Raw genomic sequence first — 12,159 nt, forward strand, 5'->3', positions numbered from 1 at the left:
ACTATTGCTGTCTTTGTTACTCGCTGTGCAGTTATTTCACTACCGCTACTACTATAAAACTGTTACCTCTTGATAAACTCTTGCGAGTAAGTCTGTTTCCAGGTGCAACTAAATTGACAACTCCGTTGTTAAGGCTTTCAAGTATTCTTTGTCTCCCCTTGTGTCGAATCAATAAATTGGGTAATACTTCCCTCGAAGACTGTTGCGATCCCCTATACTTGTGGGTCATCACGTACCCCATTGAGCAACATAACCAACACACATGCTAAAGGTACATAAACATGATTTAGCAACAATTTCTAATAATGGGATTATTATGGCTTATTTGTTCATTGTTCGTCTGCAGGGGTATGTATTAGGGACATTGGATCTGCGCATTCCGCCATGACCAACAATCTTCACGGTCCATGCAACAATTCATCTATGCTTGATGATGACGAAAATGATTGGCTACATAAAAATGGTGCTTACATGCGAGATTTGAGATCAAGCGAAGAACTGCACAATGTGTCTACATCTTCCGGCTTTCATGGCGAGGAGAGCTACCTATCAAAGAGTGCTCATGATGAAAGGAAACGGCAGCGTGATTCTTCGGAAGAGACACGACAGCGTAACAGGGAACGGTAATCATTAATGCCAAGTGGACAGAGGCACTCACGATTGCACAAGAACCGTGAGTATAAAAAATCCATTCGGCATACCGGCACTCCATCTGAACACAATGACATTCAACCTGCCACAATCTCATTCCCATGCACACCTATCATACGCCCACAACCCTCAAACAATCGCCCAACAGGTATTATGTCGATAAAACATGGTGTACTATTGACCTGTTAATTACTATATTTTTTACTTATTCTGTGCATCTTTCAGGGGGAACAAACAGTGACGAAGACTCTGACCTTGCAGGAATTTTTGAGCCTACTGAACAAGGTATTGTTTTCGAAGGTAAAATTGCATAATTATGGAGCATTTTCATGCAGCCTTCTTTTTATCATAAATATGATTTAAACATGTTTTTTCATAGATAATTTGGACACTAAACAAGAGGAAGAAGATATGCATGAGAATGATGATGATGATGAATGCATGATTTTTAATGGTCTAGGTACCTTTCTCCCACCAACTATACCAGGTTTTATTATTTAATTCAAATATAAAATTAATTCCACTACTATTTTATTCGTAATTATCATATTTTGTGTAGGCGACGTGTTCGATTCATACCGAGTCACAAGTGATGTTCCTCCGAGAAAACAGAATGATGATCCTTATGACTATGTGTACCACAATCTACCTACCAAGCATCATGTTTTGAAGGATGTAAAAGACTGCGAGCATTGTGGAGCAATGAAGCTCCAATATGAGGGTCCCGCTTTCTGTTGCAGAAAAGGGAAGGTCAAGATAGCTACCCCGGAAGTTCCTCACGAGTTGCGCCGGTTGTTTACAAGTCAGGTTGATGATGATGCAAAATATTTCAGAAAACACATACGATATTTCAACACACACTTCTCCTTCACAAGCCTGGGCGTCACACTTGATAAGACAGTCAGTAATGCCGCAAGAACCGGTGTCTACACATTTGTTGCGCACGGGGAATTGTATTATAAGATGGACGATCTGGTGCCTAGTGGTCACGGACCTAGACATCTCCAGCTCTACTTCTATGATACTGATGAAAGCTTAGAACATAGAGTGAAGCGGTCTCCAGATCTTGACATCAATATCATACGGAAGATCCTTAACATACTAGAAGACAACCCGTATGTGCAGACCTTTAAGAGCATTGGATCTGTTCCCAACCTAGAAGAATATAGGATATCCCTTAACACGTATATAAGACTGGACCAACGAAGGTACAACAAACCCACAGCTTCCCAAGTGGCCGCAATGTGGGTTGAAGGGAGTGACCCGCAGAACACTTTTGATAGGCAAGTTGTGGTGTATGGAAAAGGAGACCGTCCAATATTTATTAGAGTTTACTATGGTTGCTATGATCCTTTGGCGTATCCATTATTCTTCCCGAGAGGGGAGACGGGATGGAACCGTTGGATCCCATATGAGAAACCACCTTCCGTCGCTCAACAGACCAAAGAGGGTGACACCGAGCGTGAAGACTTCCAATGTCCAGATCAGAGTTCAAATGTAGATGCAGAGCAAAACACTGATGAGATCGCAGGTGATTATTACAATGCTTTAAAATGTCTGCCACATTTTAATCATTGTTACTGGAGATCACTCATTAATCAGTTTTTTATACATGTTCCAGATGATGAAGATGATCAGGATGATGATGAAAATGGATCGTCTAGAAAATTTGTTAGCGCAAGGGAGTACTACTGCTTCAAGCTACAAGTCAGGAAAAAACTTTTTAACATTATATTGTTTGGTGGACGCGGGTTTCAGCAATGGGCTGTCGACATGTACATCAAGATGGAGACTATGAGACTTGATTTCTTCTCCAAGCCTAAGAATCAGATGCTAATTCGTGCTGATCTTTACCAGGTATCACAATGTTCTCCACTAATCATGATTTCCATGTTATATTACACATGATTGGCCCTAGACAACTATATTCACCACAAAATGATGTTTTCTTTGATTTGTTTCTTAAGGGTGTTGTTGATGTATTCATGCTGGTGAGACAAGTGGTTCCCAGGTTGGCAAGAGAATCGTGCTACCACGGACTTTTCCGGGAGGAGACCGAGACATGCAACGAAGATTTTTAGATGCGATGGCGATAGTCCAGCGGTTTGGGAAGCCGGATTACTTCATCACGATGACTTGTAATCCACACTAGGAGGAGATTACATCCAGACTTGAACCCGGGCAGACACCACAAGACCGTCCAGACCTTGTGGCTAGAGTATACAGGGCCAAATTACTAAGTATGAAGGATCTCTTGATCAAGAAAAAGTACGTTGGTGAGGTTGCTGCATATGTCCATGTTACCGAGTTTCAAAAGAGGGGGCTGCCACATGAGCACATGCTTTTGATCATGCGATCAGATAGCAAGCTAACAAATCCAGACGGATACGACAAGGTGATATCTGCAGAATTCCTGACAAGGATAAGTACCCTGTTTTGCATGCTCTCGTGGTCAAACATATGCTCCACGGACCATGCGGTGCTCTCAAGAAAATTTCTCCTTGCATGATAGATGGTGAATGTCGATTTCGCTATCTACGGCAGTTTTGTGATGCTACGCAGCAAGGAAAGGACTCATATCCTATCTATAGGAGGAGGGCTGATGGTCGTAAAGTGAAGGTCAGAGGAGCGAGAATCGGATAATAGGTGGGTTGTCCCATACAACCCTGGTTTACTTATGCGATATAATTGTCACATCAATGTTGAAGCTTGCTCTAGCATCAAGGCGATGAAATATCTATTCAAGTACATCTATAAAGGACATGACCGTGCATCATTCTCAGTCGATCCAGCAGTAGATAATGATGACGGAGTAATCAATGAGATTAAACAATACAGGGATGCTAGGTTCGTGGGGCCACAGGAGTCTATCCACAGGATTTGCGCTTTTCCAATGTTCGGTGTCTCTCCCGCTGTTCTCCAACTTCAACTTCATTTGGAGAATATGCAGACAGTCACATTCAAGGAGGGTGATGATCTAGAGGATGTCATCAATCGAGATTCTTCTTCCATGCTCATTGAATATTTTAAGATGAACAAGGTTGATCCTTATGCGAGGAACTTCTTGTATAAAGAGTTCCCAGAATTCTATCGTTGGATTAAGGGCAAGAAAAAGTGGCAGAGAAGAAAATTAAAGGGGCGGGGGCAGGTTGGGAGAATTGTGTACGCACATCCTGCTGAAGGTGAAAGGTACTTCCTCAGAGTGCTTCTAAATCATGTTAGAGGTGCAACATCATATGAAAATTTGAAGAGTGTGAATGGCAAGCAATGCGCCAATTTCAGAGAATCATGTGAAAAAGAGGTTTGATAGAGACTGACAAGACCCTTGATGACTGCTTGACTGAGTCTGCTACTTTCCAAATGCCATATGCTCTAAGATGGCTTTTTGCAACTATTTTGGTGTTTTGCGAGGCGACCAACATCCGATCATTGTGGGACAAACACCTCGAGGCAATGTCTGAGGACTACCGCCATAGCCAGCCCAACCAAGCCGTAGTAGAGCAGATGGTCCTTAGAGACATTAGAGATCTGGTGCATTCGATGGGGAAAGATATTGGAAGTTTGGAGGATTACGTGGTGACGCGTGGTGATGCTTGACTGAGTCGTGGTGTTTGGAGGAGATTTTTGGCAGGTCCTTCCAGTGGTGACGCGTGGGACAAGAGCGCAGATCACTGACGCTACCCTACGGAGATCTTACTTATGGGATAAGATTAGAAAGATACGCCTCACGCGTAATATGAGGGCGCAAACTGACCAGTGGTTCTCCAGTTACCTTCTCAGAATTGGCGATGGAACAGAAGAGACGATCGGTGACGATTACGTGCGTCTTCCGGATAAAATTGTTATTCCTTACGCTCCTACTGAAGAACCTGTGAACAAGCTTATTGAACATGTCTTCCCATCGCTTCATGAGAACGCCGCATCTGGCTCCTACATGAGCTCACGTGCCATCCTTTCAACCAAAAATGAACATGTGGACAATCTAAATACAAAGATGATTGAAAGGTTTCCTGGCCAAGAAAAGGTATATTCTAGCTTTGACTCTGTCGAGGATGATGCACGCAACAACTACCCAATTGACTATTTAAACTCCATCACTCCAAATGGTCTGCCCCAGCATCTTCTAAAACTCAAAGTCAATTGTTCTGTCATTCTTCTCCGAAATCTCGATCCTCACAACGGGTTGTGCAATGGAACACGATTGATGATTAGAGCATTTCAAAATAATGCAATTGACGCAGAGATTGTTGGTGGATAACATGCTGGAGATAGAGTGTTCATTCCGAGGATCCCTTTGTCGCCCTCTGAGGACATTTCACTTCCTTTCAAATTCAAGAGGAAACAGTTCCCCATACGGTTGAGTTTTGCTATGACCATCAACAAAGCCCAGGGGCAAACCATTCCAACTGTTGGTATTTACCTCTCTGAGCCTGTATTCTCGCATGGACAGCTTTATGTTGCATTGTCGAGGGGTGTGTCAAGGCAGACCACTCGGATTTTGGCCAAGCCAAATAATGATATAGATCCCACTGGAAAAAGCACGAAGAACATTGTGTACATGGATGTATTGGAGGGATGAAATAGAGGTTTGTTCTTCCTTATGTATGGTCATTTATTTTTAGTGTTTAATGCTCCTACTGCATCTATTGCTCTTCTCATTTCATATTGCTCATTTCCCTTTTTCTGATATAAGTATTTTTTTGTTTTGCAGCACATTTGTTGCCAGGTTATGAAATACGATCTGGCCGGCATATATCGTGATGATATGTACAGTTCTATACAGCTTGAGAATGGGGCTTATACTTGGCTTGATGATTTCCTTTTTTTATCTCATAGTTCTTGTGGTCCGCTGCTCTGCACAAGTACCATTCCAGGTTTCAGAGAAAGGTGAATTGCCGAGATTACCAAGTTGCTCATGATATCGCTAACATAGGCTGCAGTGTGTCAAGTATGGGTGTGATGCTTAATTCAGTACTGACCGTTTAAGCAAGATTGTAAGAACTTGGTTTCTGTGAATTAATAAGATCACTCTTTCAAAAAGAAAAGATAAATCTTATCTTCGTATGTAAGGGTTTATTTGCTGTTAAATTCTCAACTATGTCACTTTTCATGTCTTCCAGGAAACTATATTTTGTTTCCATTGAAAATATGTGTTCATTCCATTAACTCGATATGCAGCAAATGCAACAGTCCTTGCACTTTGCCTCACGCACCACATCGCCGGTTTCTAGGTTTCAGACGCTGCAGCCACCTCTTCGTCAACCCTGCCGGATAACGCTGCAGCTTGGTACAGTCAACTCCCAGGTTTGCTATCACTTGGTTTGACATGCAAAGAATTAATAGGTAGTCCGAATTGATTGATGGAATTATGTCTTTTGAAGGCGTTAGAAATTATTAGATCTATATACCAATGGTCTGGTGGATTTTTCTTTTTGCAAACTACCTTTTTAACTTTCTGCCACACCAAGATCATGAAAAAAGTAGATGCTGTCAGCTTTTCCTACCTTGTTTCCTCATATTGTTACATCAAGATAGATAAAACATTCTGATGTTTCTCGGCTGCTGGAAAATTTTAAATTGTTATGAAAACGATATAACTAAAATGAAGCAATGTATCCATGTCGGCCCTATGAAACACGGTGCAAACTTATATATGCCATGAAGAATATTCTATCATGTAATAATTCGAAGATTTTTTTTTCTTCCAATACGTGAAAATATCCGCACATAAAAAGGTATATGTCTTTTCTAATTGATATGCCTACCCAAGGGAGAGTGAGGCTATGACTTGATAATAATATGCTAAAGCCTAAATGATTGCAGGTGTACCAGATGAATACATACAGTACCAACAATAAAAGATACTAAGAGCAGACATTGCTATAGCAAGAATTACGAGACAACTACATATGTACATGTCAAAATAGTTTCCAAGTGGAGAATCATCTATATTTACCTGAAACAACACATTGCAGTTCATCCAAAGCAAATGTCATGCCCAGAATTGGTATCATACTGGAAATGCATTCCAGGACTTCCACCATTCCAGGACTTCCACTAGATTTCATGAATACAGCAATACCATACACCTATTAAACAGTTGAAATGCAGGAAACGAGTTAAGCATTGCAGACTTTTTTTTCATACTCTGATACTTCAGTATTAAGTAAATGGCGAAGTTACCTAAGTGGGGCATTACAAAAATAGCACCATGGAAGAATGATCCCTGCAAAAAATAGCAATTACCAAAGATCAGTTTAGTGGTTGTTGCGAGGACCTGGAATGACCACAAAACACTACATAGCGAGCACAATCAGTAGTACCAATGACATATATTAGCCAATATTATTTCATTGAGATGGCAAAACATCCATGTGAAAGCTTACAGTGCATGACACCAACCTATTTACAATTGGGAGAAGGCATATGAACTGCACAGACTGAAGTATGGTGTTATAGAATAATACTAGGGATTTCAAGTAGTGTGGAGATGAGAGGGAACTGACGAACCTAGGATGGGGGCGATCTTTCGGGTAGGCTTCTCCGGCAGAGATTAATTGAGGTGAGGTGGGAAGGCGCGTCGACCATCCACTCTGGGAGGCTCGCGACACGGCCAAACCGCCGGAGCAGAGCTTCCTCGCCGGCGTCCCGAGGCGCTTGCGTCGATACACCAGCTTGTCCCACGGGAGGAGGATGAAGCGCCGTGGATCCCTCCAGCACGCACTATCGCCATGGCCGCTGATCCAGTGGACAGAAGATCCGCGCCTCCACCTCCGTCGGCGTTCTGAAATGGCGCAAGCGGCGGGAGGCATCACGCGAGCCAGAGCTCGCGGGGGCAGCGGGGAAGGGGGAGGCTGGAGTGGCGACGGTCCTCGCGCCAGCTCCGGGGAGGCAGTGGCCCTCTTGCCAGCTGCTGGAGGCAGGGAGCGGAGGCTCAAGCTCCATCGGCGGAAGGCATAGGAGGGGAATAGGGGATGCTAGAAGCGACTGGGAGAGAGAGGGAGGATAGTGAGAGCGTGGCAGCGAATGTGTCCGATTCAAGAACAGTGCTGTGGGCGACATCACCTACATTTACGTCTTCTTTATTTTCTTCTACACTTGTACTGACCAATTCCATAATTTTATATGGCCAATCGAGTATCTCTTCTGTTTCAGTTCTGAAAAAAGGGCGTTTGCTTTTGAATTATAACTGGGAGTTTTAAAATCCTGTTTGCTTTTGAATTATAACTAAAACTATTAATATTATTTTGAAGATTTCACTTGATTATACACTAAATTAATCGTCAAAATTATGTAGGCACATAGATTATGATGTGATTTGTCCATGTTAAACTTTATGTGAGATGTTTTGTTTAACATTACTAAACATGTATTTGGCTCGATGATATCATGATATTGTTTTACGTAATGGTTGATGGTGTTCCTTCATTGGAGTAAATAACTTTTTTGCCATTACAATTTTTTTCTAAATTATTTATGTGTCATTGTATTTTCAAAAAATCTCTTTCATATATCTTATTCTTCATTTTATCCTCCGTTTTGCGCTTAATGAATTTTACACCATGTCGTATGTGTACGAAATGGTGGTTACACCATTGAGATGTGTGCGTGAAAGAATTTTTAGTTCAGACTTCAAGCTTTTTTTCTTATATAATTTTAATATTTTTGAATTTGTCGGTTACCTAAATACTTCATAAGTACATTGTCATAAACATGTGTGAAGGTTTTGTTATATTTTAAAGTTGTAAGTTTTGTAATCATACTAAATTTAATTTATGTCTTATGCGCTTTTACTAGTAAATAGAAAAGGAGAGGAGTTTGGGATGGCCAGTTGTGTTACGCTCCTGAAGCACGAAATGCATACATAGCTGGCTAGTCGGGATTGTTGTAAGGCCACCGCCACTCAAACGTTTGGCTGGGAGGATGTAGTAGTTGTGCGTGAAACCCAAAACTGATCTCGGGTGCATATGCACCCGGTATCTACAAAACATACTTCAAAAAGTTGAAAATTTAGGGAAAATTTTTTTTATGTAGAGGGACATGTTTTAGGTGTGCTCATGAAGTTTTACATAAAACTGATAATTTTTATGACCTGTGTAAAAAAGATAAAAAATATCTCGAGAAATAGACTATTTTAGCATAATTTTTTTTATCTTTTTTACATAGGGCACGAAACATGTTGTTTTTTGGTAAAACAAATTTGTGAACATGTAACATGTCAAGATATACACGAGAATTTTTTTAAAATATTTTTTTGACATTTCTAAATAAATTAAAAATACATTTCAAATAAAGGGTACAGATGCACCCGGGTGCAGAAACACCCTGTCCTAGCTACTTAGTTCCTTACCTTCTGTATCATAGACCCGTTCAACAACATTTTTTGGAATGCAAGGGAGAGAGATGGTGAGAAGCTGGAGGAGGAAAAAGACGAAATTCATGGTGTCGATCTAGGGGATCACTTGTGAGGTTAGAAATGTCCATTTCTTCAGATCCAAGTTCCTTGGGTTTTATATTGAAGGTGATGCATCCAATATTTATTGGTATTCATTTAATTGCATGTTTTTCTTGTTTACCTCATCTAAATTATACCCTTTTAATGTATGTTCTTTTTGAAAACATTAAACTTGAAACCACTCTTATTTTGGAAAAAAGTAAATGGTTTGTATGATTTTTATCAATAGATAAGACCACAACACAATCTGGATTTGTAAGTATTGACATAAACTCATAATATTAGACGATTTTAGCTTTTCTACAGATATGTAAAAAAAAGGACTACCCTTTTAAATACTATGCATCTATTTTTTGTTCTTATTTTTTGTTCCCATTGGCTCTACATACAGGTTGATGGGTGTCCCTCATGAGGCTGACGGTGGGCCGTCCGTGCTAATGGCATAATTGGAGGTGAATGAAAGCGAGATAGTTACGACGGCAAAAATTGCTTTATATGTATTAAGTTGGGTCTAACACAACATCCAGTGATATTGTATCGACCGTTTTCCTCGGAGTGGTGATTGGGGGTTCTATTTTCGCGAAGTCAGAAACTTTACGTATGATTGCCAAACCAGGACGAAGATCCAAAGAAGGAATTGAGCAGGTGTCAACTGAACACAGTGGCGACGGTTGCCCGCCTCCCCTATATTTTTATTGCAAAAGAATAAGGTTTGCCGGTTGTTAAAGGATTCCAATGAAGATCAGTTCGCATAACTCAAGGTAAAAGTCGTTTAACTGAATTACAGTATTATTTACATACACAAGGTAATAGCAACATATATAGAAGTGGAACGTACGAATGTACCAATAGTGAAGCTTTAATTCCGTCGAATACCTAATCGATGGCAAAGCTCTAGCTTATTTAAAAAAATATTTATTACTTTCAACAAGACTTTGGATATCCCTCGACCGATGTAGCACACTCACAAGAAACAAATCTATATATTTTTTAATTTTGTTTTGTTATTATATTTATTTATTAGGACTAACATATTAATAGTAGTAAAAATGCACACGTTTTCATTTACACTTTCATGTGTAGGTATTGTATGGATATTAGAAAAATCACGAAGTAGCCTCTCTTTGCAGTGAAATTCAGACTTTCTCAAAATCTTATCCCTTATGGACCAGTTTTTAGGAATTCCGAAAAGGCTTTTGGAAGATTTTATCAAATAAAATAAATCAGAACATGACAGTTCTGCCTTCTTTCCAAAGCTTTGCTTGCCTATTTAAACGTCTAAATGCAAGCTCTTATGTGACGAGTCCACTTTACATCTATTATATACTAAAAGCACAATACGGTGTTTTAAAATAGAGACATCATATTAAGCCACATCATTCTAATTATTTTGTCAGTTAGATCTAAAATTTGCGGCTAGGATTTTACGTTGTTGCGTAACATGTGCATGCACCTATTATTTTAACGTACCTGGCTGACACGTTAGTGGACCCACCTTTGTTACTTAGGTAGAAAAACCGAATTGATCCATTATATCTAACGTCAAAAGGCAGTCTCCAAGAAAAAAAATTACATACCCTTTCGATTTACACGTTCAATGATTGTATACAGAAAATAAAAGACTCAGCGTGAAGGAAGCGATTTGCTTCCATGTCAAACAAAAAAGAAGAGATTGTATACGTGCAATATATATATCAATAAGAAAAAGGAGTTGTATGTTAGATGCAGGTTAGAAAATAAGATTTTTTTTTCCAAAGAGCACGATGCACGCAGCATTAGGGCATCTTCAACGCGGCGACCCACCCCGCGTCCGCGCGTTCGGATAGGTTAAAACGGACAAAAACGCAGTCCAACGCGGTCATGTATCGCAAATGCGGATGGCCACAGTGTCCGGGACGACCCAAACCCATCCCAAATCTAGGCCAGGTTTGCGTGGTCGCGGATGGCACGCGACGTCCTCGCACGTCCGCATGCCCGCCTCCTCGCCTCCCTAAGCCCAGCTGTCGGTGGGAGGCGTGCGTCCTATTAAAAGTGGACTGAGAGGGAACTACCGCTGTCCAGTCCACTTCCCCACTCGTGGTCCACCTCCCCCACACGCTAGCAACCGCTGCCATGGCTCCAAAGAGGGCTTTTGCTCCCTGTGCCAACGACGGTGAGGCCAGCAGCAGCAGCCATCTTGCACCGGCATTGAGGGCGTTGTCGGACACCGCGGTGGTCTCTACATCGGATAGGCCGGCCGCGTTGGCGCGACATTGGCGCAACTCGCGCCGCAAGGTGCCAAAGCCGGAGGAGGACGACGACCCGGACATGCGCGCCGCTCTGGCGCTGTCCATCGCGAAGGAGGATAGGCCAGGAGCAGCTGCCGTCCTGCGCCGGCGTTGAGGGATGTCGGGCACCGCGTCTCTACATCGGATAGGCCGGCCGCGTCGGCACGACATTGGCGCAACTCGCGCCGCTGGTGCTGAAGCCGGAGGACGACGACGACTCGGACATGCGCGCCGCTCTGGCACTGTCCATCGCGGAGGAGGAGGAGGCCAAGTGGCCGAAGCTCGCGGGGGTGATCCGTACCTGCGCGATGGAGGAGGAGGCCCGGCAGGCGGTCGAGGACGCCGAGGCCTGAGCGTTGCTCAGCCAGGCCCACCGGGAGGAGGAGGCCTTGCAGCGACGCAACGAGGCCAGGCTCCAGCACGAGAAGAATAGGTGCGAGGAGGCCAGGTGCCAGCACAAGGAGGATAGGCGCCGGCGCGAGTAGGACAGGCGTGGAATGCATCACTTGTAATGTTTAACGTCTTTTCCGGTCAAGACCAAGATAATAGCTTTGTGGCTTATGTCTATTTGATGCTAACAGTATATGCGAGACATCAATTGTGTGCCACAAACTTGTGCAACAAAGATTTGATTTGGGTTCTCTTATGTTATATACCTACAACAAAATTCACCTTGGGAGATTTGGAATGAGCGGAGCGCGAGGATTTTTGAAACTTTGAATCTATGCACATTTCTATAACATCCCATATTTGTAATAAAGTGATAACTTGCACTCATGAGCATAA

Source organism: Lolium rigidum, chromosome 7, assembly GCF_022539505.1.
Source record: "Lolium rigidum isolate FL_2022 chromosome 7, APGP_CSIRO_Lrig_0.1, whole genome shotgun sequence".
NCBI lineage: Eukaryota > Viridiplantae > Streptophyta > Magnoliopsida > Poales > Poaceae > Lolium > Lolium rigidum.